Below are 26,645 nucleotides of genomic sequence, written 5' to 3'. Positions count from 1 at the left end.
GCAAGTATGTAAGCTTTCTGTGCTTGTAAACGGGGGGGATGAGAAGGACGCTCTACCCATAAGACTGGTATGAAAACGAAATGAACCAGGACCTGTGAAACACCTAGTCCAGTGCCTGGCACACAGTGAATGCTCAGTAAATATCAGTTATTAGTATCATCTGGAGACAAAGACCCTAAAATTGTCCAAGCCAAACAGAGAACACTTGCTGGTTGGCTACTATTTAGGGCTATTTGTGTAGTGCATGTCTGGTTATTCATTTAATATTATCATTATCACCATATCAGGATTTTTAATATGTCTCTTATGGTATTATTCCCATGAGCTTATGGGTGACTTTATCTCAGGGAGTGTGTGTTAACTTAACCAGATCCACAGAGCTAAGAAGTAGCAGAAATAAACTTACACCCAGGTTTTAGGTCTAATGCTTGCCATGTCCCTTGCAGCTACCTTCTCTTGAGAATCTATTACACTCATGGCCCAGTGGGTGGTGTGGAAGTTATAGCCTCTGAGTATGGCTCCAGGGAAGGAAAGACACAGGCTTAAAACTGTTTTTGCTCTCACAGCTGTCAAAAAAATAAAAACAAAAAAACTGTATCCCCTTGTGTGTGTGTGTTCAGTAGCTCAGTCGTGTCCGACTCTTTGTGACTCCATGGGCTGTAGCCCGCCACGCCCCTCTGCCCTTGGAATTTTCCAGGTAGGAGTCCTGGAGTGGGTTGCCATTTCCTACTTTAGGGGATCTTCCAGACCCAGGGATTGAACCCGAGTCTCTTACGTTTCCTTCATTGGGAGGCGGATTCTTTTACCTCTGTACCCCCTGGGAAGCCCTGTACACTTAAAAATTCACATAAGCATTTTTTTCTCATAACTTTTTAAATAGAGTGTATTTCCAGGCTTATTGTATGTCATATTCTTCAAATATAAGTTCATGAAAGCCTAGAATGGCAAATTCAGTTCACAAGGTTGTGGAAAATGTCTGCTGTAGCTCTTAATTCGCAAGGCCAGATCTTGCTGTTAGACGATGTGCCAAATCGTGCTTTGTGTTAGAAAACGTCTGACTCCATTGTTTGATTCAAATAAATGTGTTAAGCAGGCATCCCTGTGTCGGCTTCCTTGCTTCCTAATTCTAATCCTGGAATAACCGGATGGGTATGCATGGTAGAGTCGATCTTGGTAAGATAAGGCCAGCACCCTTCTCAGTGTCCATCCTCAGGAGACTCCTTCCAGGATTGCCGCATTCTTGAGTTGTCCCTTTGTTTGATGGCTCCTGTCAGGTCAAAGTGCCAGGGCAAAGCTGGCATGGCTGTGGGGATGGGCCTTTCTTTGGGGAAGTCTTGAGGAGGGCCACCTCGAGAGAACTTGTGGGCTCAGATGGTTCCCAGCACATTGATACGGACAGACACCACGGGGACGTGGAGGTTCTGGAAATTGATTCCCTGAAGGCCTTACCACATCAGGAAGTTAAACTTCCCAGATGTACCTTGGTGGGCAGACCGTTGACCAGATGCCTCTCCTGGAGAGGCTGCCCTGGGTCGTGGCTCTGTGAACATTACATTGCTCACTTCAAAGCCTGTGGCTCTTTGGGAATCTTTGGTGGAGCGGGGACTGAGCCCGAACCTCCCAGGGTCTCCCTGGTGACAACCCTGGCCCTTGGCCCGTGTTTCTTCCCAGTTCCTTGCAGTTAGCTAGCGGGGGCACTGACGCTACAGTGATGAGTGGCAGAGAGGTACACTGAAGCCTGGTCCTGCTGAGTGATTTCATGGCCCCAGAGCAGTCCACATACCCCACCAGAAAAGCTGGCTGCCATCCCAGGGGAGCCATCACAAAGCAAACCAGCCTTGGGTGCGTCAGGAGGGCTGGTCCTCTGAGCTCGTCCCCTGCCTTAGGGCAACTCACTTGCCTTCTCGCCTCCTCGGCATCTTTGTCTGTGAGATGGGCTGATGCGGCAGGCATTTAGCCTTCAGAGACCTTGAAGATGGGCAGACCTCTGTTTAAATCTTGGCTTAGTCACTTACTAGCTGTGTGACCAAGTTACATACCTCTCTGTGCCTATCTCCACATGGCTGAATGGGCAACGACAGTGTCTCTCTCGTGGGCTGGTTGAGGGGATACAGGAGACAATGGCTAGTGAGCACGCTCAGGAGATAGTCTTGCCGTGGTTACACTTGTTCCTCGGAGGAATTGAGCAAAAGACGGGGTGGCGTGAAGGCCTGGTTGAGACTCTCCGAGGGCAGGGCGCCCCTCCCTGGGATGGCACCACACGCACGGAGGCGCTTGGCAGGTGTCAGCCGATAAAGGGCAGAGCGGGCCCTGCCACCTGCTGAACTCCCTGCTGGCCTCCTGCCTTCTTGCTCCCCCAGGGGAAAAGGCCGCCCCAGATTGCTCCCCGCTTTCCCTGCAGCCTGAGGGCCCTGGCGTCCACCCTGTGGGCACCCGTTGGAAACCTTGCTGCCCGGCCGCCTCCGCTGGGCCCTCTCTGGGGGACGGGCCGCAGGCTCTCAAGCCTTCTGTTTGAAAGCTGCCCTGGTTGGATTTCCCGAGGGCCTCTCCCGGCAAATGTTTTAGAAGCAGAGTCGACTCCACCCCTCTGTGCCTTCCCCGCAGGAATTTTGTCATCTTGTCTAAACTGACTTTCAGCTGGAAGTTAGCCTCTCCTCCGCCCCAGAGGAGTAAATACTGAAACAAAGCAAAGCTCCTGGGCACCTTGGGATCTGGCCCTTTCAAGGAGTCTCTTTGTCAAGCAAAGAATCCTTTTGTAAAGTGAATAATGACTCACTTTGGACTTTGGTTGGGATTTTTTTTTTTGTTGAGGGTCTTTCTCAAGAGTGTGGGCCAGGCTAATTTGTAGGCTCGGGGGCGGGCGGGGTGGGGTGCTGCGCGTCCCTCGCAGCAGCTGAAAGGGCTCTGGGTTTGGCTGCTGATCTTCTGATTACCCTTCTTTCTTCCAGTGTCTTCCTGTCAGGGCTCTGGCCCACCGACATCGATCACGCGGGCGCGGAAGGTGGTGACGGTTTGTGTTTCTTGCTGTTTTGTTCCTTTGCTTCACTGATCGCGTCTCCATGGAAACAGGCACAGCCTTTGTGTTCCCCTTGCTTTGGGCAAATCGATGCCAACTGGGGATTTTTCTTTGCTCTCCACCTTCTTTGGGATCAAAGGGAAAGGTGGGGGCGAGGCAAGAGGACTTCCAGCAGCCTGGAGCTCCTGGAGTTGGGGCTCCTCCCCCAGGGACGATGGGGTCAGACCCCTACCTGGTCTGACCTGTGTGGTGGCGCCATGAGAGTCACGAGGTCCCGGGTGGAGCATGTGCGCTGTGGTTTATGGACACTCAGCACCCCCATCTCGGCTCCCCCCGACTCACAGAGATGGCTGCTGGCCACTGGGAACAGGAGGCTGGTGGGAGAGCCGCTCCTGCTGGCAGGAACTTGGGGTGAGGCCTTCAACCTTTCCAGGCCGTGGTTTCTCTCGAGAGGGTGGAGAGGTTTTGAGCCCCTTTGGTCCTGGGACCCCTTAAGGAAGCCCCACATCTGGGTAAACTGCAAAATCACTGTCATATGATTGTTCGATGGTGAATAGTAAATTCTGTGTTTGAGTCGAACCAGTAAGTTGTGTAGTTTGACATGAAACTTCAGAATCAGGAACCTCTCTCTAGACTAGACGGAACATCCTCTGTGTGATCCAGCACCCCCAGCCCCGCCCAGGGTGTCCTGCATTCCAGACTAATCATGACCTACCAGGGGAGACTTCTGTTCCAGGCCGAGGCAAAAGCGTTGGCCTGAGCAACCTGGGAACAAGAGATCAGCTCTGTGTCCTCGGAGACCTCCCAGTGGGCGTGCCCACACAGGATGGGGCTTCCTGAGCCAGTTGCCTACCACACTCCCATGGTCATCTCGGTCACTGCTGGCTTGATGAACTGTGTTATCCAGCAGGCGAAACAGGAGGCTTCTATCAATCAGTACCACGCTCACGCCAACTTTATACTCACTGACTAAAACCGCCAGCTCCACACTGCATTTCAGTATCAGAACTCTCTACCCAATCTGTTTGTTAAATTTGGCAAAGGGTTTTTTGAAAAAAATATTTATTTATTTGACTGTGCCGAGTCTTAGTTGTGGCATGTGGGGTCTAGTTCTCTGACCAGGGATCGAACCCTGGGCCCCCTGCATTGGGAGTTCGGAGTCTTAGCCACTGGGCCACCAGGGAAGTCCCACAAAGGATGAGTTTATTCTCAGATTTACGTTGTCCAAGAGCCTCCCTTGAGACTGGAGCTAGAGCCAAGTTGTCTGAGGAGACCTCCGAGTACGCCAGTGGCCTCGTGGTGACGGAGGCCAGCCGGTCCGGTCTCCTGCCGGCAGAAAGGCGCTTGCTGGAACGAAGCACCATTCAGGGGCCTCTCCCAGGAAGTGGTCTTTCTAACCCCTCTTTACAGTCAAAAAAGTTTCTTCTGGAGTCTAAGTCCCATTTTATTTGTTCTGTCTTGAAGAAAGAGAACAAAGAGCAAGTATCCTTGCCGCTTTACCCAGAGACCCTTACGTTCCCACTCAGCCTCAGCCAAACACCCCCAATCTGGCAGGGTTACCGCCTCACTCACGTGCATTCCGGCAGAACAAGGGCCAGGTGTCCTGTTGGTAAGACAAGGAGACTAGCAGCCGCCTCACTGGGTGGGTGTGAAAATTAAATCCTGCGGGCACGCACCTCCGCAATGCCTGGCGAACGGTTTGTTTTCAGTCACTCTAGTTGATTCTAATACATTTTCTTTCCTGCCTACCTTTTTTTTTTTTTTTTGGCTGTGCCTGAAGCATGTGGGTGGATCTTAGTTTCTTGACCAGGGATTGAACCTGAGCCCCCGGCAGTTTCTTGACCAGGGATTGAACCTGAGCCCCCGGCAGTTGAAGCACAGAGTCCTAACTACTGGACCGCCAGGGAAGTCCGTTCCTGCCCACTTGGAAGCCACCCAGAGTTCTTGCTTTTCTCCACAGCTTCCCCTGAGTGAAGCCCCCTGGGCCGCTGAGCCATATTCTGGACTAGCCTGTCTCTGGGCCCAGAGGGGCCACGGGGGCAGGTACATAGAGGCCCTGGGTGGCACTGGCCTTGTTGCCGATACTAAACCTCCTAGAGTTCCCAGCTGGGACCGCTGACTCCCAGGCTCTCCCAGAGGCTGCACAAGGGTCCCTGGCACCTCACTGAGAGACCTTCAGCATAAACTGCCCCTGCTTCTGTGGACAGCAGCCTCGAACTGTGCTTTGTCCAAAGGGTGACGTGTGGGGTTGCTGTGAACCCCTACACCCAGGAGCAAGGACTGCAGAGGGAGCTCTTTTTCCCCCCAGATTTTACTCTGTCTTTGCTTTGAAGCATCGGTATCGTAGCAGAGGGTTGAGAGGAGGAGCCGTGCTGCCTGGGTTCTGACCCAACTCTGCCCCTGTGGACACCCCTTCCTCCTTGGGCCTTAGGTTTCTCTGTGGCACATAGGCAGTGCTTAAGAAAATATTTGCTCTAATTTCCCGAGCGTTTTGAAAAAATTTCCATTGTTTGACTTTAAATTTCCTCCCCTCCCTTTCTCCCGACCTGCATAAATATACAGGCAGACCTCAGAGATGTTGTAGGTTCACTTCCAGACCGCCATGGTAAAGCGAATATTGCGGCAAAGTGACTCACACGTGTTTTGGTTTCCCAGTACATATAAAAATTATGTTTACATTATACTGTGGTCTATTAAGTGCATGATAGCATTATGTCTTTAAAAAAAAAACAATGTACATGCCTTAATTAAAAAGTATTTTAGTGCAGAAAAAAATGCTGACCATCATCTGAGCATTCAGCCAGAGTAGTAACATCAAAGATCACTAATCACTGTCACGAACATAATAATAATGGAAAAGCTTGAAATATGGTGAGAATTACCAAAATGTGACAGAGACACAAATGAACAAATGCTGTTGGAGAAATGGTGCCAATAGACCTGCTCATTGTAGGGTTGACACAACCTTCAATTTGTAAAAAAGAAACAAACCTCAGTATCTGTGAAGTGAAATAAAGTGAAGGGCAGTGAAATGAGGTTTGCCTGTACGTATTGCTGCCTGCGTTATGCTGGGCACTGAACTAGGTATTGGGGGCAGAGAGCTGAGTGAAACCAAGAGAAGCCTGCTCTGTTAGGGCCACCAGTGGGCACAGTGAAAGTGAAAGCTTAGTCACTCAGTCGTGTCCGACTCTTTGTGACCCTATGGACTGTACCCCCCCCCCCCCCAGGTTCCTCTGTCCATGGGATTCTCCAGGCAAGAGTACTGGAGTGGCCTGCCATTCCTTTCTCCAGGGGATCTTCCCGACCCAGGGATCAAACACAGGTCTCCTGCATTGCCAGCAGATTCTTTACCATCTGAGCCACCAAGGCTCTAGGGGGCACATTGGTAACTGTGATATCATGTAACTAGTGCTGCCATCTTAATGGTGCAGCGAGAACCTAACAGGCCCAGGCCACGTGGGAGTGAGCCACGGAGTGCATCTGGGAAGGCTTCCTGGAGAAGGAGGCCTGTGTTCTGAATCCTAAAATTGCAGTTGAGCAGGATGAGTCTGTTAGGGCCGAGGCGTTAAGTGCGCGGGACTAAGGAAGTGTGCTGGGACAGTGTGGTGGCCAGACGAAGGAGCGGCCCAGCACTCGGGCCCGCGTGGCTGAAACAGCAGGTGCCGAAGGACCAGTCAGCCTGTGGAAGGAGGGGGTTATCTCCTCTCCAGAACCAGACCTCGAGAGTGGGGGGCAGAAAGGAAGGGTACTTCACTTTTGACAGTCCTTCTTGGCTCCCTTGGGGTTTGCTCTAGGGCCGAGTTCCCTCCCCTCCTCCTCTTTCAGAGAATGATTTGTCCCCACCTCTGGGCTTGTGTCTCCTAACTGTGAGTGGTTCAGAATACCTCAAGCCTCTCTGACTTGCTGGAGGTTTGGTGGACAAGGACTGTGTGCCACTAGTCAGTAGAGGGCCCGGGACCTCTGCCTTTCAGAAGCTCCCCGACATTCTGCTGCCCTCCCCCACCTGAGAATCCAGTCGCCAGGGATGCCCGCCGGAGTACATCCAGGGTTCCGCCCCCAGGCATCCATGATGGATCGTCCCTGCCCTATCTCCGTGCACATCCTCTTACTTTTACAGAGTGGCATTGTTATTGTTTGTTTTTAATCTCTCCTTTTATTTTTCCAACAGGGATCTCTATCATCTTGTTTTTTGGCTTTGCTACTTTAAAAAAATTTTTCTTAGTAGTAGTGGTGTTAGTTGCTCAGTCATGTCTGACTCTTTGTGACCCCATGGACTGTAGCCTTCCAGGCTCCTCTGTCCATAGGAATTCTCCAGGCAAGAAGGCTGGGTTGGGTTGCCATTCCCTTCTCCAGAGGATCTTCCTGATCCAGGGATTGAACCTGGGTCTCCTGCCTTGCAGGCAGATTCTTTACTGTTTGAGCTACAGGGAAGACGCAAAAGGAAAAAAAAATTCTTAAGGTTATTTAATTAAATTAGTTAATTAAAATTAGTTAAGTAAAATTTACTAATTTACTTAGTTACTTGGCTGTGCTTTCTCTTAGTTGTGGCAGCATGTAAGATCTAGTTCCCTGACTAGGGGTCACATCCGGCCCCTCTGCATTGGGAGCGTGGAGTCTTAGCTTTACCACTGTTTAAAAAGGTGTTATTAGATAGTGAAACTGGGACACAAAGAAGGAAACGTTGTCCAAGGTTATAGAGAAGCCAGAACCTGCCCTACAGTCCACAGTGTCTTCAGCCTGCAGCGTGTCCCCCTGGGCAGAGGGCCTAAGGGCCCAGAGCCCCAAGTGTTTGGAGAAACAGGCTGGGCGCCTGCTCCTCAGGCACGTAGTGCCTCAGACACCGCAGGGTCTTCTTGCCTCCCTCCAGCGGGGTTCAGGCTGGCACAGTCACGACCATTGTTCCCAGTTGCTCTGCCCGCCTGCCTGGACATCTGTTCTCCTAACAATATCTGCCATAAATCCTCGCCCTGACTCCAGGGCGGCTTAGCTGGGGGACAGTGGAGCCTGTGACAGGCAGCCAAGCCTTCCCCACGGCTGCACAAGGGCGCATCCACACCTGCGTGTTTCCCGGCAGCACCGACGCCTGCCTCTCAGGCTGAGGTGGTCTGCGCCGCCGTCTCCGGGGCTGCAGTTGGAAGCGCTCCTCACAGAGCTCTTTCTGTTATGACTCACACTGTTGTCATTCTTAGCCTTTTTGACGAAAAGCGATTTTTTTTTTTAATCGTGTGTATCCTGGCGTACAGTAGGTCCTCACTCAGTGTGTTTTGCCTGACAGTGAATGAATGAGGGAATAATTAGCTGCCTGTGCATGAAGGTCACTGGGGTGCCTGTGAATGAAGCAGACCTAGTTCTCCTGGCACATGCAGAACACCCCCTGGGTGGCACCGGATCCTGGGAAGTCCCTCCCCAAGTCTGCCCTGAGGAGCTGGGCTGATGGAGGGAGACAGCAAATGATGAAGGGCCACCTTGCCCATCATTACAGCCACTCAGGGCTCTCTCCCCTCTTCCAGACGACTTTGAGTGCTAGGGCTGACCTGGAAGAGCCCAGAGGGATCAATCAACATTGGCTGAAGTTTCCAGAGACCACCTCCTGGCAAAGAGGACCCTGAGCCGGGTCTTGAAAGCTGGACAGGCCTTGTTTGTGAGGACAGAGGAGAGGCGCAGACGGCTGCTCTGCGGTCCCTGAGGCTGTTGCATGGCGGGTAGAACCCAGTGTGTGCTGACAAGCCCTGGAGGTGACCCCGATGCTCACCGACTGTGGTGACAGCTGATGCAGGAACAAAGAAAGAGAGAGAGAGACTGAGGAGCTGGGAAGTGACCTGGCGTGTTTTAGATGAGTTCTTCTGTTAGTGGCGCAGAGAGAAGACAGGAAGGAGATGGGCAGAGAAGGCAGGAGGCATCAAGGGAGGCAGGCTTGGGATGCTCAGGGTCCCAGCTGGGTTGGTGGTGGCTCTGGGAGCAGAGAGCAGAGCCAGGTGGTCCCATGAAGGGAAAGTGGGCAAGCCCGGTGACACATCTGATCTCATGCCACACTTTCAAAGCACTCTTTTCTTTAAAATGTTTCAAAGTGATCTGTCTCCTATCACCCTTGTTATATGCTAATTATGGAAATGTAAGAAAGAAACAGAGACATTACTTTGCCAACAGTGGTCCATCTAGTCAAAGCTATGGTTTTTCCATTGGTCATGTATGGATGTGAGAGTTGGACCATATAGAAGGTTGAGTGCCGAAGAATTGATGCTTTTGAACTGTGGTGCTGGAGAAGACTCTTGAGAGTCCCTTGGAAAGCAAAGAGATCTAACCAGTCCATCCCAAAGGAGATTAGTCCTGAATATCCATTTATAGGACTGATGCTGAAGCTGAAACTCCAATACTTTGGCTACCTGATGTGAAGAGCTGACTCATTGGAAAAGACCCTGATGCTGGGAAAGATTGAGGGCAGGAGGAGAAGGGGACGACAGAGGATGACATGGTTGGATGGCATCACCGACTCAATGGACATGAGTTTGAGTAAACTCCGGGAGTTGGTGATGGACAGGGAGGGCTGGCATGCTGCAGTCCACAGGGTCACAGAGTCAGACACGACTGAGTGACTGAACTGAATTGAACTGAAGAAAGAAACGGGGGGCACAGAATTTCACTACCAACCAGGATGACTATTGATATATGGGCATATTTCCCTCTGCTCCTTTTTCCTACACATCTTGCCTTTACGTAGCTGAAGACATACCCTATATATCAGTTTGCATCCTGCATCCTTTAACAAAATATCATCAGCATTTCCTGATGTTCTCTGAGGCCGTCTCTCTCTATTGTGAGAGGAGGGCCAGAAGATGAGCAGGGCGGTGCTGGTAAGGAAGCAGTAACTGTGGCTCAGGGAGGAAAGGAAGCTTGCTCCATGAACTTCAGATAGTGGGGACGTCTGCAGTTACGCAGCCTGGGTTCGTCAACTCATAAATTACAGGGAAAGAAGGGATGAAGGGGAAACCTGTAGATTAAAATAGACTTTAAAGACAATGTGCAGGACTTAAGTATAGTGTCCAGGCATGTACTTTTGAGGGTCAAGAAATGCAAGAAGGTGATTACCACACAGGCCGCTTGTAGGCCGCAGAGAGGGCGTTGGAGCGGCTGGCAGAGTTTCGTTTCTTGACATGAATGGTTGTAAGGTGTTTGCCATGTGACTTCATCAGACTTATATGCATTCTGTGCAGTTCTCTGTATCTGTTTGATTCTTTGTTTATTTTTGGCTGTGCTGGGTCTCCAGCGCTGCACGGGCTTTCTCTAGCTGCGGTGAGCAGGGGCTGCTGTTGGCCGTAGTGTGCGACTTTTCATCACGGTGGCTTGGCTTGTTGCAGAGCAGGGGCTTGAGGCCACGCAAGCTTCAGTAGTTGTGGCGCAGGCCTTAAGCTGCCCTGCATCGTGTGGGATCCTGCCAGACCAGGGGTTGAGCCCGTGTCCCCCTGCATGGGCGGACAGACTCCTAACCACCGGACCACCAGGAAAGTCCTCTGTTTTATTTTTTTAAAGGTTGAAAGGAAAAAGGAACTCGCTCAAGAATCTGCGTGGCAGAGCTTGTTCCAGAACCCTGTTCACAGGTCCTCCCTTGGGCTTCCTGTCTGCCTGTTCCCACTCTGCAGGGGTTGCCTTCTTACCCGCCTCCCAGCCCCAGCCCCCAGTCTGCAGCTTGCAGGAAAACCTGCAGATCGACAGCTCATTTTGTTTTACTTTCGGGGCCAAAGCTGAAATAGCCTGGGGAGATAACGGTGATGCCCCTTTGACTCAAATGGGGACATTTTTGAGGAGATTGGTTAGTCAGAAGTGAAGATATCTCAACCATTTTCCATCATCATGTGCAGTGGTGGGGGGTGCCTGGACCCCTTTCTCTCTGTCTGGTTAGTGCAGAGAGACAGGCTCTAGCCCCCAGACTCTGTTTTCAGAATCCCTTTCTGTTCATTTCCTTGGCCTCGCCTTTTGGGTTCCTGGAAAGGATGTTTTTTCCTTTTAATAAGCACCATCCCTCCCTCTCCCCTTACCACATACATACCCCCTGCCTCAGTTCAGTTCAGTCACTTAGTCCTGTCTGACTCTTTGCGACCCCATGGACTGCAGCATGCTAGACCTCCCTGTCCATCACGAACTCCCTGAGCTTGCTCAAACTCAGCTCCGTTGATTCGGTAATGCCATCCAACCATTTCATCCTCTGTCACCCCCTTCTTCTCCTGCCTTCAATCTTTCCCAGCATCAGGGTCTTTTTCAGTGAGTCAGTTCTTCACGTCAGGTGGTTCAAAGTATTGGAGTTTCAGCTTCAGCATCAGTCCTTCCAATGAACACCCAGGACCGATCTCCTTTGGGATGGACTGGTTGGATCTCCTTGCAGTCCAAGGGACTCTCAAGAGTCTTCTCCAACACGACAGTTCAAAAGCATCAATTCTTCGGCACTCAGCTTTTTTTATAGTCCCACTCGCACATCCATACCCCCTGCCTCTGATTCCTTCTCATTGCTCTGAAGAAGCCCAAAGAGGCAGTGCCAGGGCCTCCACGGGGCACACACAGAAGAGGGGCCAGTGGATAAGCCCTGCCAATGCTAAGTGCCCCCCTCTGTCCTGGAGAGCCCAGGATCCTGAAGGTGCTGACTCCAGACTTGGTCTCCTTGCTGGACTCCTGCTTCTCCCTGCCTTGGCGTCAGATCTTACCATGGGAACCGGGCCAAAGCTTTGATCTTGGATGAGGCCATGGCCACCAGTGGGGAGAGGGACTAGTGCTCACCCTAGCTCTGCCTGCCCAGGAAAAGGGGGTCTTTGCACTTACCTGCCCTTCCCAGAAGGAGGTGGAAGGGCTTTTCCATTGGGAAATCAATTGTTCACAGTCCTTGTTCTCCCTAGATGATTGTTAACGAAGTCCCCCAGTTACAGGACACCAGGGCTTCATGCTCCTCTTAGGCTTTGGAACAGCACTGTCTGATAGAACTTCTGTGATGTTGGAAATGTTCTAATGTGTGTGCTGTTCCACATGATGGCCGTTCAACACTTGAAACGTGGTAGTGTGATTGAGGAACTGAATTTTAAGTAATTAACTTACTTCTTATTTACTTATTTATGTGCCCGCATTGGGTCTTAGTTGTAGCACGTGGGATCTTTTCACTTGCGCCATGCAAATCCTGAGTTAGTTGCATCACATGAACTCTTACTTGCAGCATTGTGGGCTCCAGTTCCCTGATCAGGGATCAAACTGGGGCCTCCTGCATTGGGAATGTGGAGTCTTAGTCACTGGACCACCAGGGAAGTCCCTTATTTATTTAATATTAAATAATGTAAATTTATCTTGCCACACGGTGACTAGTGGCTCCCTTCTTAGGCAGTACAGTTCTGGAAGGAGGGGGTGTCTGAGAAGGCTCTAAGTGGCCAGGCCAAGGTGTCTCAGAACCTCTGGCTCCCCTTTCGTCTCTGCGCATGTATGCACACGTGACACATTTCAGGAAGGCCCTGGAGGCAGTATCTTTTTATAGCAAAGTCTGCGGGTTAAATAGTCTTATCTGAAGTGAGGCAGAGCTGCCATTGACCATAAATGTCCCCACATGCGACTTCTCTATGTCCTCGTACACCTGGAAGTAAGTGGGGTGAGACCTCAGGAACCATGCACCTGAGTCTGGATTCAGTGGTCAGAGGCTGCGGACCCTGGTCTCCCACCCCGGCTGCCCGTGCTCCCCTCTGCCCCTCCCTTTTGGGAAGAAAGAACTCGGTGTGGGTGGACGCCTGGCAGCTGGCAGACGCTCTCCTGTGAGCCACCGGTGGCAGGGGGCAGGGTGGAGGTGGCAGCCCACGCGGGCAGTTTTGATCTTATTTCCTGTTCCGAACAGCTCAAGTAAGAGGGATCTTTTGTCTTTGTTCAGAAGGTAGGGATGAGGAACAGCTTTTAATTTCTTGTTTAGTTGCTGTTCAGTTGCTAAGTTGTGGCCGACTCTGCGACCCCCTGCGTGCCAGGCTTCCCTGTCTTTTACTGTCTCTCTGGAGTTTTATATATGGGTATATTTTCTGAGCAAGGAGTGAAGCTGCATCGGGGTCTTAACCAGCTGAGCTGGTCCCCTTATCCCCGCTTTGCCCCCAGTTTCCCACCTCCTAGCGTGCCCTGTGATGTCTGTGGAGTGAATGAATGGAGTGGTTTCTGCCTGCCAGAGCGCCCTCAGGACAGACTTCTGCTCGTCCTCTCACCCTCTGCCCTGCAGTGCAGGTCAGTCAGCTCTCTCCACCCTCCCCAGCCCCCTACCCCGCTCCTTCTACCCAAGGCATATGCTGGCACACTGGCCTTTGCTAATAGCTGTTTCCTAGTGTCATAACTCGACTGTCCCAAATGTCCCCCGGAGCATCCCTGCGTGGCCACCTCTCCGCCACCCCCAGCCCTGTGGCATGTGTGACTCTGGAGACCAGTGAACAGTCCCCATCAACAGGGCTGTCATTGTTCCCTGACCCACGCCATGCAGATGGGGACAGAGCCCCTCTGTGCAGGCAGGATTTCCTGGGCTGGCGGCCCTCTCTGCACAGCCCGAAGAGTGCCCCCTTCTGCCTGGTGACTCACAGTCTCTTCTGCAACCCTGTGCCTCGTCCTGCCTGATTTGCATCTTTACTTATTGTCATTGCAGTAAAATGCACATGACATAAAATTAACCATTTTAACTATCTTCAAGTGGCAGTTCGGTAGCACTCAGTATCTGGACAGTATTGTGTAGTCCTCACCATTGTCCATTTCTAGAACTTGATCATCATCCCAAACAGAAACTCTGTGCCCATTAAATGGTATCTCTCCATTCCCCTGCTTCCTCAGCTCCTGGGAAACTCTTCTGGTTTCTGTCTCCAGGAATTTGCCTATTCTAGGTACCTCATAAAGTGGAATCATACAGCGTTTGTCCTTTTGTGTCTGGCTTATATTAGCATGTTTTCAGGGTTCACCCATGTTATAGCATCTATCAGAATTTCATGCCTTTTTGTGGCTGAGTTCCATGGTTCTGTAAGTATAGTCTATATTTCGTTCATCCATTCATCTGGTGATGGACACCTGGGTTGTTTCTGCCTTTGGGGTGTTGTGAATAATGTTGCTATCAACACTGGTGTTCAGATACCTGAATCTCTGCTTTCAGTTCTTTGGGGAGTATACCTGGGAATAGAACTGCTAGATCGTATGATAATTCTGGGTTTAACTTCTCGAGGAGCTACCAAACTGTTTTCTGCAGCAGCTGTACATTCTATGTTGCAACGTATCTTTAAAAAAAATTCTTAATTTGGGGGACTTCCCTGGTGGTCCAGTGCTTGAGAGTCTATGTGCCAGTGCAGGGGACATGGGTTCGATCCCTGGCCCAGGAAGATCCCACATGCCCATGAGCCACAGCCACTGAGGCCATGCCCCTAGAGTCCGTTCTCTGTGGTAAGAGATGCCACTGCTGTGAGAAACACAGGCGCTGCATCTAGAGCGTGGCCCCTGTTCGCTGCAGCTGGAGAAGGCCCGTGTGCAGCAGTGAAGACCCAGCACCGCCGAAAATAAATGAAGTGTTTTTAAAAAATGAAACAAAAAAAATTCTTAATTTTTAACTATAAAAACAATGCATGTTTGTTAAAAAAAAAAAAACTTCAAAGGATGCAGAGATGCATGAAGTAATCAGCAAACCCCTCGTGCAACCCTACCTCTTAGACAACTGCTCCTTAGTGCTGGGCATGTATTCACTCGGTGGCCTCCCTGTGCATTTCAAATATACAAGCATACACTCTGACATTTCGACAAAATTACTACAGGGGACACCTGGCCCTGCCGCTTGGTTTTTTCGTGTCCTCTGGCCCTGAAGGTCTCTGCTGCCCGCCTCTCCGTTCTTCAGAGGCACCTGTGTCGTGTTCGGTTCCTGGGTATCCCACAAACCCTCTGCACTCACAGCTTTGCACACATGGGCAACTGCCTTACCAGATGGGAGATGCACGCTGACCTTGGCACTGGGAAGGCTGTGCCACCCCAAATCACCTTCCCCATCAGTCTTGGCTTTCCCTCAGTTGCTCTACACTGGAGGCAGCTAAAAGAGCTGAGCTGCAAGCTGCTTGGTGAAGGAGGGCCACCCACCTGCCCTTCTCGAGCTGCAGCTTGGCCAGGCACGTCCTCCCCTCTGGGAATTCCGGGAGTCAGCCTCCTCTGAAGTGAGGAAGTAACTTAGAACTGGGCAGAGAAGTGAGCTGCATGAAAGTGACTTGTGCATGTTTGTCCGGGCTCTAGTAACATGGGGTGGGCGGGGTTTCTCTTTGGGGCCCCGAGGAGGAGCCTGCGGGGCCATCAAGGCATGCAGTCCCCTCCCACACTTGGCAGGGCCCAGCCGAGGCCCGACAAGAGGCCACCATTCAAGCCAACGACCAGCTTGCCTTTTGCCAGCACCTTTTCCTGCAGAGCCCCAGGCAGCTGGTGGGAGAGTACAAAGAGGCCTGGAAAATCCATAAACTGCATCATCAGCCCCTGCATCTTGGCCGCTTGACTCTGTTTATTGCTTCCTGTCCCCGAAAGCCCTTTCCAAACAGGCGGGCTTTGAGGGGGGTGAGCTGGACCTGGTGGGTGGCCTGCCCCTGCCAGACTTCAGGGAGCAGGCGGCTTCCCTAAACAAGCCGGCTCCTTTCCAATTCTCTCTGCCACCCCCAAGGGAACAGGGGTTGTCTAAGAGCACGAGAGGGCCCCCCAGAGGAGGGCCATCTCCCCAGAGGGCTGTTTTCTTTCTAATTGACAAAGGACAAGGGTCTCATTTCTACCAATTTCCTTGAGGGCCTGGAGGTTAAGTTCTAATGAGGTGCAGGAGGGGAGCAGGGTAAATCCTTAGCCTCTGACTGACCCCTGCAAGGTAGGGAGGGGAGCAGGGGTCTGTTCCTCAGGATCTAGGGATGAATGGTTCTTTTCCAAGGACCCCAGGGCTCACTGAAAGCCGTTTTCCTTTTCCAAGGACGCTGAGGCTCACTGAAAGCCGTTTTATTCTTACTTGTATTACATTTTTGCGGGGGGGGGTGGGGTGGGGTGGGGTGGGGCGCGCGCGCTCAGCTTGAAGGATCTTAGTTCCCCAGCCAGGGATTGAACCTGCGCCCCCAGCAGTGAAAGCACAGCATCCTAACCACTGGACCACTGGGGAGTTCCCTGTGTTGTGTTAACTTTTTAAAGACAGATTTCTCCCTGTCGACGGACTTTCCTCTCTTCCTCTCTCCTCCCCAGCCTTCATCCTCCCTGTCCCAGAGTTAACTAATTCGCTTCTCTGCCTTTCCCACTCTGCTGGTGGCGGAGATGTGACTCTTGCAGGGAAGAGCTGCCACCTCGAAACATTTACCTGGATATTCATGGTGGGGGGCGCCCTGGAGGGCTGTTTGCTGTGCTTTCCTGGATTCTGGGAGACGCTCACGTGGTTGGAGGAGGGATGCTGTGTTTTGGAAGAGGGATGTATAGGTTGGTGGTCTCCCCGAGCTGGGGCTGCCCCTCCAAGCCGGATGTGGGGAGAGTTGTCCCCTTCTGACCTGGGGTTCCTGCTGTGCTGGGGTCAGAGGCCCGAGATCCGCACCTTCCCCTCTGCTGCCTGTCTGCGTCCTCCCGGCCTTAGAAGCCCCGATGTACCCCTGCTGGATGGACGGCTTCCCTGGTGGCTCAGATGGTAAAGAACCTGCGGGCAGTGCAGGAGACCAGGATTCGATCCCTGGGTCGGGAAGATCCCCTGGAGGAGGGCATGGCAACCCACTCCAGTATTCTTGCCTGGAGAATCCCATGGACAGAGGAGCCTGGCGGGCTGCAGTCCATGGGGCCACAAAGAGTCAGACACGACTGGGCAGCTAGCACTTTCACCCCTGCTGGAAGTCCTCTCTGATTGAAAAAGCCGAGGGAATGAGTGAGCCTGTGCTCTCTGTGTGGACCCACCGTGTCTGAGGGCCGTGGGTCGACTTGTACTTTTCCACAGGGGCCGGGCCATCTCAGCCAACTTTCCACGTGGGACCTCTGTGCGTCTGAGCCTGTGCTTCTGGTTGTGCAATTCTGAGCCTGCCCCACCCTCCCCGCTCCTTCCTGAAAGTGAAATGCTACAGTCCTTGCTCAAGAACAAAGGCCCAGAGCTCAGCCCTGCATGTTAATGATTTTCAAGCGTGGCCACTTCCTCCTGCCGGGGCCTGACTCACTCACTGCTGCCCAGGGTGGTTGGGATGGAAACCCAATTTGAAGAGCCCAGAGCCACACAGGGGGGCCCTGCTGGGTGTGGGAGCCGGCCCTCAACCCCTGCGGGAGGGGACGCCTGTGGCAGGCAGGCCATGCCCGCTCCGCTCCGAGCTGCGGGCCACCCCCTTGTTTCCTGTCTTCCCGCTCGCGGCCAGTGCACGTAGCGATTCTCTCTTGCTGCAGGGTGACGCCACATTCCTTCTGGAGCCCCAGTTTCCCCCTTTGCCCCGTGCAGAGATCAGAGGCTCCCCGTTACAAGTGGGGTGACAGTGTAGTGAGTGCTTGGGGATCTGGGCTCTGGGGTAGCATCCGGAGCCCGCCACTTCCCGGCTGTGGGGCTCGGGCAGGTTATCCGCAGGATAGCCTACCTCGTCAGGCTGCGGCGAGGATGTGGTGGAGGTGGAGTGCCCAGCACAGTGCCAGGTAAACCCCTGCTCTCGAGCACAGGTCCAGCCTAGAGCCTAGCCGAATGGAGAGGGCTCTCCCAGCCCTGGAAACCGTCAAGTGCCATGCACACGGAAAACACCATCGTTTGGGGGCAGTCAGCACATTCAGAGTGAGAGAATGATCTATTTTTAAGGGCTGGGATCAGCAGTCGTGGGCTACAGTTCACAGATGTTTCCCACTGGGCAAGCCGGCTTTTCACTCTTGCCTTTCCTGTCAATCTTTCCTCTCTGGTTTGCACACGCACACGGGCTCCCCCTCCACAGAGGTTGCTTGAATCTGAAATCATCCCGTGTCTGTGGGCTGCTGGTCTGATAACCCCTGTGGCGCCTCTGTCAAGGATTGATAAACCTCGAAGGATGAGTCAGTTATGTTTGCCAGCAGCCAGCAGTGCTTGAGCACTGGCTGAATACTGCGTGGTGTTTCCACAGTGCGCATCGAGGCGCCACAGGACTAGGGGATGTCCAGCTGCTTTTGAAAGGTCCCAGCGACGGCTGGACTTGCTGCCCCACTGTTGCCTCGCACCCGTTAAAGTCTGGCTGACACGCAACCCACTTGTAGGCTGGGGCCATTCTGGCTACGGCCTCTCTCCCACCCAGCCCTCACGCCCATCCTCTGCTGGGAGAAGGGGTCCACACATCCCTGGCTGTCAGCTCCTCGGGAGGGACAGAGCGGCTGCGAGTTTGGGCTTGTGGGGCAATTTGGCAGAGCCGTTGTTTGACGACTGTTGATCAAGCCCAGGTGTGCGGACCTAATGTTTACAGAATCCTGCTTGACTCAGGCTGGAATGAAGAAAATAGATATTCAGGAGAGTAGGGAGGTGGCACTGGATAATCCAAAAGCCATTTGTTTAGGGCTTGGAGCCAGAGATAAGTAAGGTGCTTTTGCAGATCTCCCTAAATCAGCCAGACAGGAATTCTTTTTAATGTGTGCTTGCAGTGTACATTGGTGGCTCCAGGGACTGAACAGTCCATGAAACTCAGCTCAAACAGCTGTGGACCATCTGGAGACTCAGGGCAGACACGGAGGATGCCAAGAATGAAAGGGATCTTGGAGATCCATGCCCATTTTTCAGACGGGAATCTGAAAGCAAGGTCACTTGGTTGGTTTGTGATGGAACTGAGATCAGACTCCAGGGCTCCAAACTGTAAGGGAGTGGTCCTCACACTCTCCTGGTCATTAGAATGATCTGGGGATCCTATGAATATGCAGATTCCCAGGCTGTCCCCCCAGAAATTCTGATTTAATAGTGAGGTGGAGAATATGTGTTCTTCGCAAACCGCTCAGAAGGCTCTGGTGAAGGTGGTCTCCGCCATCCTCTGAGATACATTGCTCTAAAGCAAAGAGCATTTGCTTCTTAGACTGATAGAGAAGTACCTTTGCGTTTCCCAGAGCCGTGTGAGCAGGTCAGCAGCAGTGCAGGGAACAGGTGGAGATGCACACAGCTCTGGGTAAACCCAGGCTTGAAAGCTGGTAGCAAGTAACTGGTGTGTCAAAAGACGTGACAGGCTCACGCTCTCTCTCCTGTAAGGGCATGCCATCTGGATGTGGTGCGGTCCTGGGCAGCCTTTCGGTCACACGCACCTCCTTGTCCCTGTCTGCACACTGGCTCTGATCGTGGTAGAAGGTAATGATCTGCAGGACTGGATTACTGTGAGGATTAGCGTGAGGCACGGAAGCCCAGCCCAGCACCCGGCCAATGTCAGGCTCCCTCTTTACTAACTGCTGGGGGAGGGAGGCAGGGCAGGCCTCTGCCTAATGTCTTCATAGAATGGGCTTCTGCTGGGGATTTCCTCTGAGGACAGGCATTCTAATTCTGCAGCTTCAGAAAGGGGACAGGTCCTTCCAGCCCCAGGGTCCCCAGGATGCAGCCACCCCCTTCTGCAGAGCAGCCGTCATAGTGGTACCTAGCATGGGGGTGCCTTTCTCTGGCACCCCTCTCCCGCCCCCCACTCCCACTCATGTCCTTGCATCTCTGGGAGGTTTCAGTGATGGGTGAGGTCAGACTGAATAGGGTCTTGCTTCTCTCCATTTTCTGAAAATGGAGACTGAGGCCCTCTGAGGCAAAGAAGGCTGGTTCTGTGACCCCTGCCCCTGCTTGTGCGAGGGCCAGAGCTCCCAGCCCCAGCGGGCTGAGGTCCACGCCTGGACTCCCTTCCAGGAGCTGGTCCTGCAGGGAACCAGGAAGCCGCTGCCTCGGCCGGGGCGTGCCACTTCCCTGTCTTGTTCTGGGCAGATTTGCTGCCGAGCAGGTCAGCCCGACCTCCCCCTCACCATCGGTGCACCTGATGCCGTGCAAGCCGTGCTGGGCATTGTTGGGGAAGAGAGGAGGGCCTCATCTGGCCCCGCTGTCAGCCTGGGGGAGGGAGGGGCTTGCAGGGTGGGGCCGTGGGAAGGCTGAGGGTGCGTGCGCTCAGGGCACCTTACCGTGTACGTGTGTCTAGGACAGCGTAGCTGGAAAAACACAGCTTCCGAGTTGGGCGAAGAGAGGAGCGGATGGTGTGCTGGGCTGCGGGGAGAGTTCGGGGAAACCTAAAGGAGTGTGGCCCCACGGTTGTGGCACCCTCCCACCAGTGAATGCTTTGCGGGAGCTGGTGTGTGCAGCACACTCAGGCGTGTGAGCTGTGTGTTTGTGTGCTGGGTGCACACACACACAGGGGGAGAGTGCTGACCCAGGAGGCCACGATCTGGGTTCAGATCCCAGCTCTGTGGCCACTGAGCTTGGACCTTGGGCAGCACACACACATGCCATCTGGCAGGGAGAACATGGCCTTTCCTCCTGCCTTCCTAACCCTGGCGTCTCCGGAGGGCATGTGTGGGCCTGCGGGTACGTGGCATGGAGCAGCGTGGGTCAGGGACGGCCGGCAGCTGGCCTCTGGGTGCCCCGCCGAGGCGGGTGGGAGCGAGGGGAGGGGGTCGCCTGCGGCTGGGAGAGGAGCTGGTCCGGTAATGGCTCTAAACAATCCCATCTGCTGCCTGGGCCGCTGGAATTTCTGATGGTGTCTGCCGCCCGCCGAGGGGGCCATGGCCCTCCCCCTGCAGCTGCCGCCTGCTCTTTTGAAGCCGGGCCCTCCCCAGGCCTCTGCTCCCCTGCCCTGGGCCTGCATTCCTTGGCTGCCGGAGGCGCACTTCTGAGAAGGGCCTGGTTTGGGGGGCCTGCGCTCCCGCTGTCCAGCCCAGGCCCTCTGCAGGGGGCATAGGACCCGCCCGCCCCAGCAGCAGTGGGAGGCCCCACACAGGGCTCCCGGAGCACCCCAGCCCTGAGCAGCGCCTTCTGCTGCACGCTCCCCTGCCCCCACAATCAGGACCGGGTTCAGGATCGCGACCCGGGGTCTGACTCCAAGGCCAGGCTCTGGAAACAGACCCTCTTATGTGCCCCGAGAATGAGCGCACGTGATGTCCCACAGGGTCAGGGGGTACACACGCGAGGACATGCGCTCAGAGCAGTCCCGCCCACCCAGGCAGTGGGGACCGGGGTGGAAGCTGGGCTCGGCCCGAGGTGAGGCTCACCCTGAACCGCTGCACTCTTACCCCAGACTCAACGCCGGTAAAAGCCAGTGTGTGGTTTTCCCTCCACCAGGAGCTTCCTGGCTAGACCCTGCCCTGTGCTGCCCCCGGGGAAGGGGGCCCACACTGCGGTCTGACCTCTGAAACGACTGCGGCATCAGCCATGACCTTGCCCCGGAGGGAACCGTTGGGCTCCCCGCAGCTCCACCAGGAGGTGGGCGGCACCCTTACCTGGAAGCGGGGTTCAGGGGAGCATGTGGGAGCAGCCTGGTTCCCACTGAGGCAGGACTGGGGGGGCTTGCCCAGAAAGTCCGGGCAGGAAGGACTGGGTTGGGATGTGAAGGATTACAAAAGTTTTAAATCCCTGGAGGCTCTGCGGTTTGCTTTTTTCTTAAGACTTTTTCCTATCATCATTCACTGTTTGTTTGGTTTAGTTTTTTAAAATCAGAGAACAGTGTAAGGCAGGGGTTCAGAAGAGCGTGGACTCTGGGGACGGATTGTTTGGATTCACATTTTGGCTCTGTCACTGACTCTGACCCCACATAAGTTATTTAAACTCGCCTAGTCTTCAGCAGTCTTCATTTGGGCTTCCCAGGTAGCGCTAGTGGTAAAGACCTTGCCTGCCAGTACAGGAGATGTAGAAGATGGCAATTCGATCCCTGGGTTGGGAAGATCCCCTGGAGGAGGGCATGGCAACCCACTCCAGGATTCTTGCCTGGAGAATCCCATGGACAGAGGAGCCTGGTGGGCCACAGTCCATGGGGTTGCAAAGAGTCGGACACAGCACATACAGTCTCAGCTTATCTGTAAGATGAGTATAATAATTGCTTTACTGTGGGACTTTGATAAGATCGTGCATGCCACGTGCTTAGAAAATGGCAATAGTAAGCATGCACAGATATTTACTATAACTGTTATTAAAAAGTAAGTCATATCCATTGTAGACAACATGTATGTGAAAAAGGAACAGAGAAAATCACTGCAGTGCCATCACTTTGATATTCTTTATTTGCTTATTTTACTTATCTATTATTTATGGCTGTGCTGGGTCTTCATTTCTGCGTGCAGGCCTTCTCTAGTTGCGGCTAGTGGGGGCGACTCTGGTTGCAGTGCGTTGGCTTCTCCTTGCAGTGGCTTCTCTTGTTGCAGAGCGTGGGCTCTGGGCGCACGGGCCTTAGTAATTGTGGTGCCTGCGCTCAGCAGTTGCGGCTCTGGGGCTCTAGAGTGCTGGCTCAGCAGTTACGAAGCATGCGCCTAGTTGTCCCACGGATGTGGGATCCTCCTGGACAGACCAGGGATCAAACTCGTGTCCCCCGTGTCGGCAGGCGGACTCTTCAACACGGAGCCACCAGGGAAACCCTCTGCCTATTTTATTTTTAAATCAATGAGCATGAATAAAAATTTAAAACATACCAAAGGGTTTACAGCAAAAGTTTCCTTGATCTGTCTCTTGTGACCTAATTCTCCCCAGTGAAAACCCATGTTAGCGATTTCTTAAGAATTTCTTTTGGAGCCCACTCCCTCACCCTCTCCATATGTACAGACATGCTTGTGTGCTAAGTCACTTGAGTCGTGTCGGACTCTTTGCGACACTGTAGCCCGCCAGGCTCCTCTGTCCATGGGATTCTCTGGGCAAGAATACTGAAGTGGGTAGCCATGCCCTCCTCCAGGGGATCTTCCTGACCCCGGGATGAAACCTGGGTCTCCTGCATTGCAGGCAGGGTGGCTTAGATGGTTAAGGGTCTGCCTGCAATGCAGGAGACCCAAGTTCTATCCCTAAGTTAGGAAGATCCCCTGGAGAAGGAAATGGGAACCCACTGCAGTATTCTTGCCCGGAGAATCCCATGGACAGAGGAGCCTGGTGGGCTACAGTCCTTGGGGTCACAAAGAGTCAGATGTGACTGAGCGACTAACACTTTCTTTACCACTAGTGCCGCCTGGGAAGCCCGTGTATAGACGTACACATACCATAAGGCAGTAGAGGACAGAGGATACACTTCCTGTTCTGAGCCTTGCATTGTTCCCCTAAGCAGTAGGTCTTGGGCACAGAGATACCTCACTTTTGTTTACCATTGTATGGTGGTGGTGGTGGTTTAGTCAATAAACTGTGTCCGACTCTTGTGACTCCATGGACTGTAGCCTGCTGGGCTCCTCTGTCCAGGGGAATTCTCCAGGCAAGAATACTGGAGTGGGTTGCCATTTCCTTCTTCAGGGGATCTTCCTGACCCAGGAATCAAACCCGGGTCTCCTGCATTGCAGGCAGGTTCTTTACCGACTGAGCTACGAGGGAAGCCATTAAATATGTTACGCGGATCCCATAGAAATGGAATTCATGGATCAGTGGGGGAGGGGTGTGAAGTGTGTGGGAGTGTGGGGAGGAGGGCCCTCCGCTGCTCTGAACACCTCTCCCTACTCTTGGCTCCTTGGCACGTGCAGATCCTGAATTGTGTGGCATCACTGACCGATCACCTATCCCAGGGGCCCAGAGGCATCTCTCGTTCCTGCCCAGACCTCGGGGCTCAGCCCCAGCCCTTGCAGGCCCAGCCTGTAGAGGGGCCTCCTCCTGCCTGAAGGGGAGGCCCGGGGAGGGGCAGCTGGCCCCTCTTTCCCGAAGAGCTGGCCCCGGGCCAGCATGAGCTCACGCCTGGAGCCAGCCCAGCCTCACTGCCTTGCACCTGAGCTGGCTGCCAGCTCCCCTTACTCCGAGCTTGGGCCGCTGCACTTGGTCCCAGGCACAGACACGTTCCTGCCAGCCCAGAGGGGCTCCCCAAGGCTGCAACCCCTAGGTGGGGCCCCGGGGAGCAGCCTCCCCTCTGTCCACTGAGGGCGGATCTCCTCTCCTCCTCGGCACCTGGGTTGAGTGTCTTGGCTGAGCTGATGGTGTTTGTTGATGGAGAGAGGGACTGTTATGGAAATAGTCCCAACCAGTTCAGGTGGAGATGGAAAGCATTTGGTTGCCCAGGCAACGGACAACCTTGGCAGAGTGGAAAAAAGGTTTATGTAAGGAAATTGCTGTGGTTCCCTCTCCTCTGGTAAGCTTTGCCTGCAGAGTCCTTCCTCCCTTCTTCCCTGGACACTGGGACAGTGCCAGGGGCAGCTCTACCCCGTGAGGACTCCACTCCGCTCACAGTTGCTGAGTTCTTGCCGGGGGGCCTGGCCTTGTGCGCGGCTCTGCAGATACAGAGGGCGGTCAGGCCTGACTGTGTGAGACTGTCAGATCTGGAGTCAGATCTCCTGGGTTCACAGGCCATTTTGGCCACTCGGCTGTGTGACCTTAAGCAAGTTCCTCAACTCCTCTGTGCCTCACTTTTCTCTCTATAAAGTAGAAGTAGCATTGGTAGCATGTACCTTTCAGGGCTATAGCGGGGATGAAAAGGCATTAGCTTGCATAAGGCACTTGGAATAGTGGTTGGTGCATAAAGAAGCAGGGGGTAAGTGCTGTGTTATCATCGTTGCTATTACCACCATCATTCTACCAAGATGAGCCATGCAAACGACAGGTCACTCATGCCCGGGGTGGGTGGGCTTCGTCTTGAATCTTTTCATCTGGAAGGCAGAGTTGACTTCTTGGCCCTTTGACAGTGGCCAAGCCCAATGTTTGGGCCTCAGAAACAAACATGAACAACGGTGTCCTTAGAACTGAGGCTCTGGGGCCAATCCTTTCATAGGGGAGGGACTTTATTAAAGTCTTCGAAACGTCTCACCCTCATTTTTTTTTCTTCCATAGATTTTTTAAAATTTTATTTATTTGGTTAGTTATTTTTGGCTGTTTCGGGTCTTCGCTGCCGTGCACGGGCTTTCTCTACTTGCAGCCGCCTGGCCGCTGCTCACGGTGGTACCCAGGCTTCTCCTGAATTCCCTTGGTTTCGGAGCACAGGCTCTGGGTGCGCACGTTTAAGTAGTTGTGGCCCACCGGCTTAGTGGCCCCTTGGCATGTAGGATCTTCCCAGACCAGGAATGGAACTGGTGTCCCCTGCATTTCAAGGCAGACTCTTAACCACTGGACCACCAGGGAAGCCCCTCCTATAGATTTTTAAAAGATATTTTGGGGGGAGGCAGATTATTTTTTTCCTGCCCCAGCCTTAGATTGGACTGAATGGTGGGGATGGCCCAGACAGGTGAGTGGCTAACCCGAGGCCACACAGCCAGGCGTGGCAGAACTGTCTCTCCCTGTCTTCCCGCACCTCTTCCGCTCAGGTCCAGCCAGGCCGCTGTTTCCCGATGACTGTGCCCGAGGGTCCCCCCTGCCCCTTCCTGACACCCCCTCCCCCGGGAGCGGGCACAGGTGTGGCTCCCCAGCAACTCCGCGCGGCTCGGCTCGGGAAAGAGGCTGGCTTTGTTGCGGGCCCAGCAGCTGGGGCCGTTTGAGTTTCCATTAAGCTGTTTCCGCGCCTTGGGCGGGAGCAGGAGGCTCGGCATTTAAAGGTCACCCGGCTTTTGAAGCTGCAGTGACATTAATAGCTTGGGAAGAAAACAAGACTGTACGGGGCGGAGGACAAGGCGCCTCTGTCGGGGCCGCCACCCCCCGCCCTGCGCCGGGCACTCACACGCACACACACACACACACACTCTCGGACACTCACACATACTCGGATACTCACACACACAGCCCCTGACAGCCTCTCTCTGTCTCTTGTTCCCCCCCTTCCTTTCTCCCCCTTTGGGGCCTCTCCAGCTCAGAAGCCAAGAAGCTCGGGCAGACTTCCCTGCACCCTGCCCCCGCCACGTCCGAGGTGACAATTGCACAGGGAGACAGATACCCCAGGCCCGGCGGTCTCTCCCTGAACGCAGCCGTCACCCACTTGAGGTTCCCCCAGGACCAGCATCCCAGGGGTCATATGACCTCATTCTGGCCCTGCTGGCCTTTGCAGCCTGGATTCCTAATGAGACAAAATAAGCCTGGGCCTGGTCTTCTCATACGGGAAATGGAACAGCTGGCAAGCAGGGTGTACCTTGCGTGCCAGTTCTAATCACTCGGTGGTGGCTTGTCCAGAGCGCCGGGTTGAACAGGCTTCTGAGGCCGTGCGGGTTGCAGAGGACAATGCCTCAATGGATTAGTGATGTCTGCCACGGATGCCGGGTAGGAGTGAGTGGCATGTGTGCCTTCTGTTTCCCACCTTGAGAATAAATTAGCCTGAAACCCTCCCTGTCTTGTATTCTGAGACCCCTGGGGCGGCGGGGGGCTCCCATCCCCTTTAATCATGAGGGAGTGGGCGGGTGGCCTGGTCCCTGGGGAGAAGCCACTCTGCGTTCCCTTTCTTGCGAGCAGCTCTGGCCTGAGCCCTCGGACCCCACCTAGTGGCCTGGCACGGCTGTGCCGCTGGGCTGGGCCCAGAGCTTGTTAGGCAAGAAGGGACAGCGCGTCCCTCTGACGGCTGCGATCACAGCAGCTCAGACAGATCACAAGATCTGGCCTGTCCCTCGGCCCTGGGGGTTTTCAGAGAGGAGAGCTGGGGGCGTGCAGGGACACTGCCGGCCT

The 26,645-nt window shown here is 53.8% G+C and overlaps 1 protein-coding gene and 1 non-coding gene across 4 annotated transcripts in view; one reads left to right on the top strand and one right to left on the bottom strand.

The window, feature by feature from the left end:
• Positions 1-26,645, top strand: part of CUEDC1 (CUE domain containing 1) — an 84,740-nt gene that overhangs the window by 30,575 nt on the left and 27,520 nt on the right. The window contains exon 1 of one of the 3 annotated variants that reach the window (XM_043902755.1): positions 2,949-3,010. The exons of the other annotated variants lie outside the window; for them this stretch is intronic. The gene's annotated coding sequence lies outside the window, so the exon portion shown is untranslated. Of the gene's footprint in view, positions 1-2,948; positions 3,011-26,645 lie in introns of those variants that run through there. 3 annotated transcript variants of the gene reach the window in all.
• On the bottom strand, positions 16,082-16,154 carry TRNAE-UUC. Its single transcript has one exon. It is a non-coding gene; the product is annotated as a tRNA-Glu (tRNA).

Source organism: Cervus elaphus, chromosome 5 (assembly GCF_910594005.1).
Source record: "Cervus elaphus chromosome 5, mCerEla1.1, whole genome shotgun sequence".
Classification (NCBI taxonomy): domain Eukaryota; kingdom Metazoa; phylum Chordata; class Mammalia; order Artiodactyla; family Cervidae; genus Cervus; species Cervus elaphus.
Note: the sequence above shows the minus strand (reverse complement) of the source record. Positions and strands in the feature narration are given on the sequence as shown.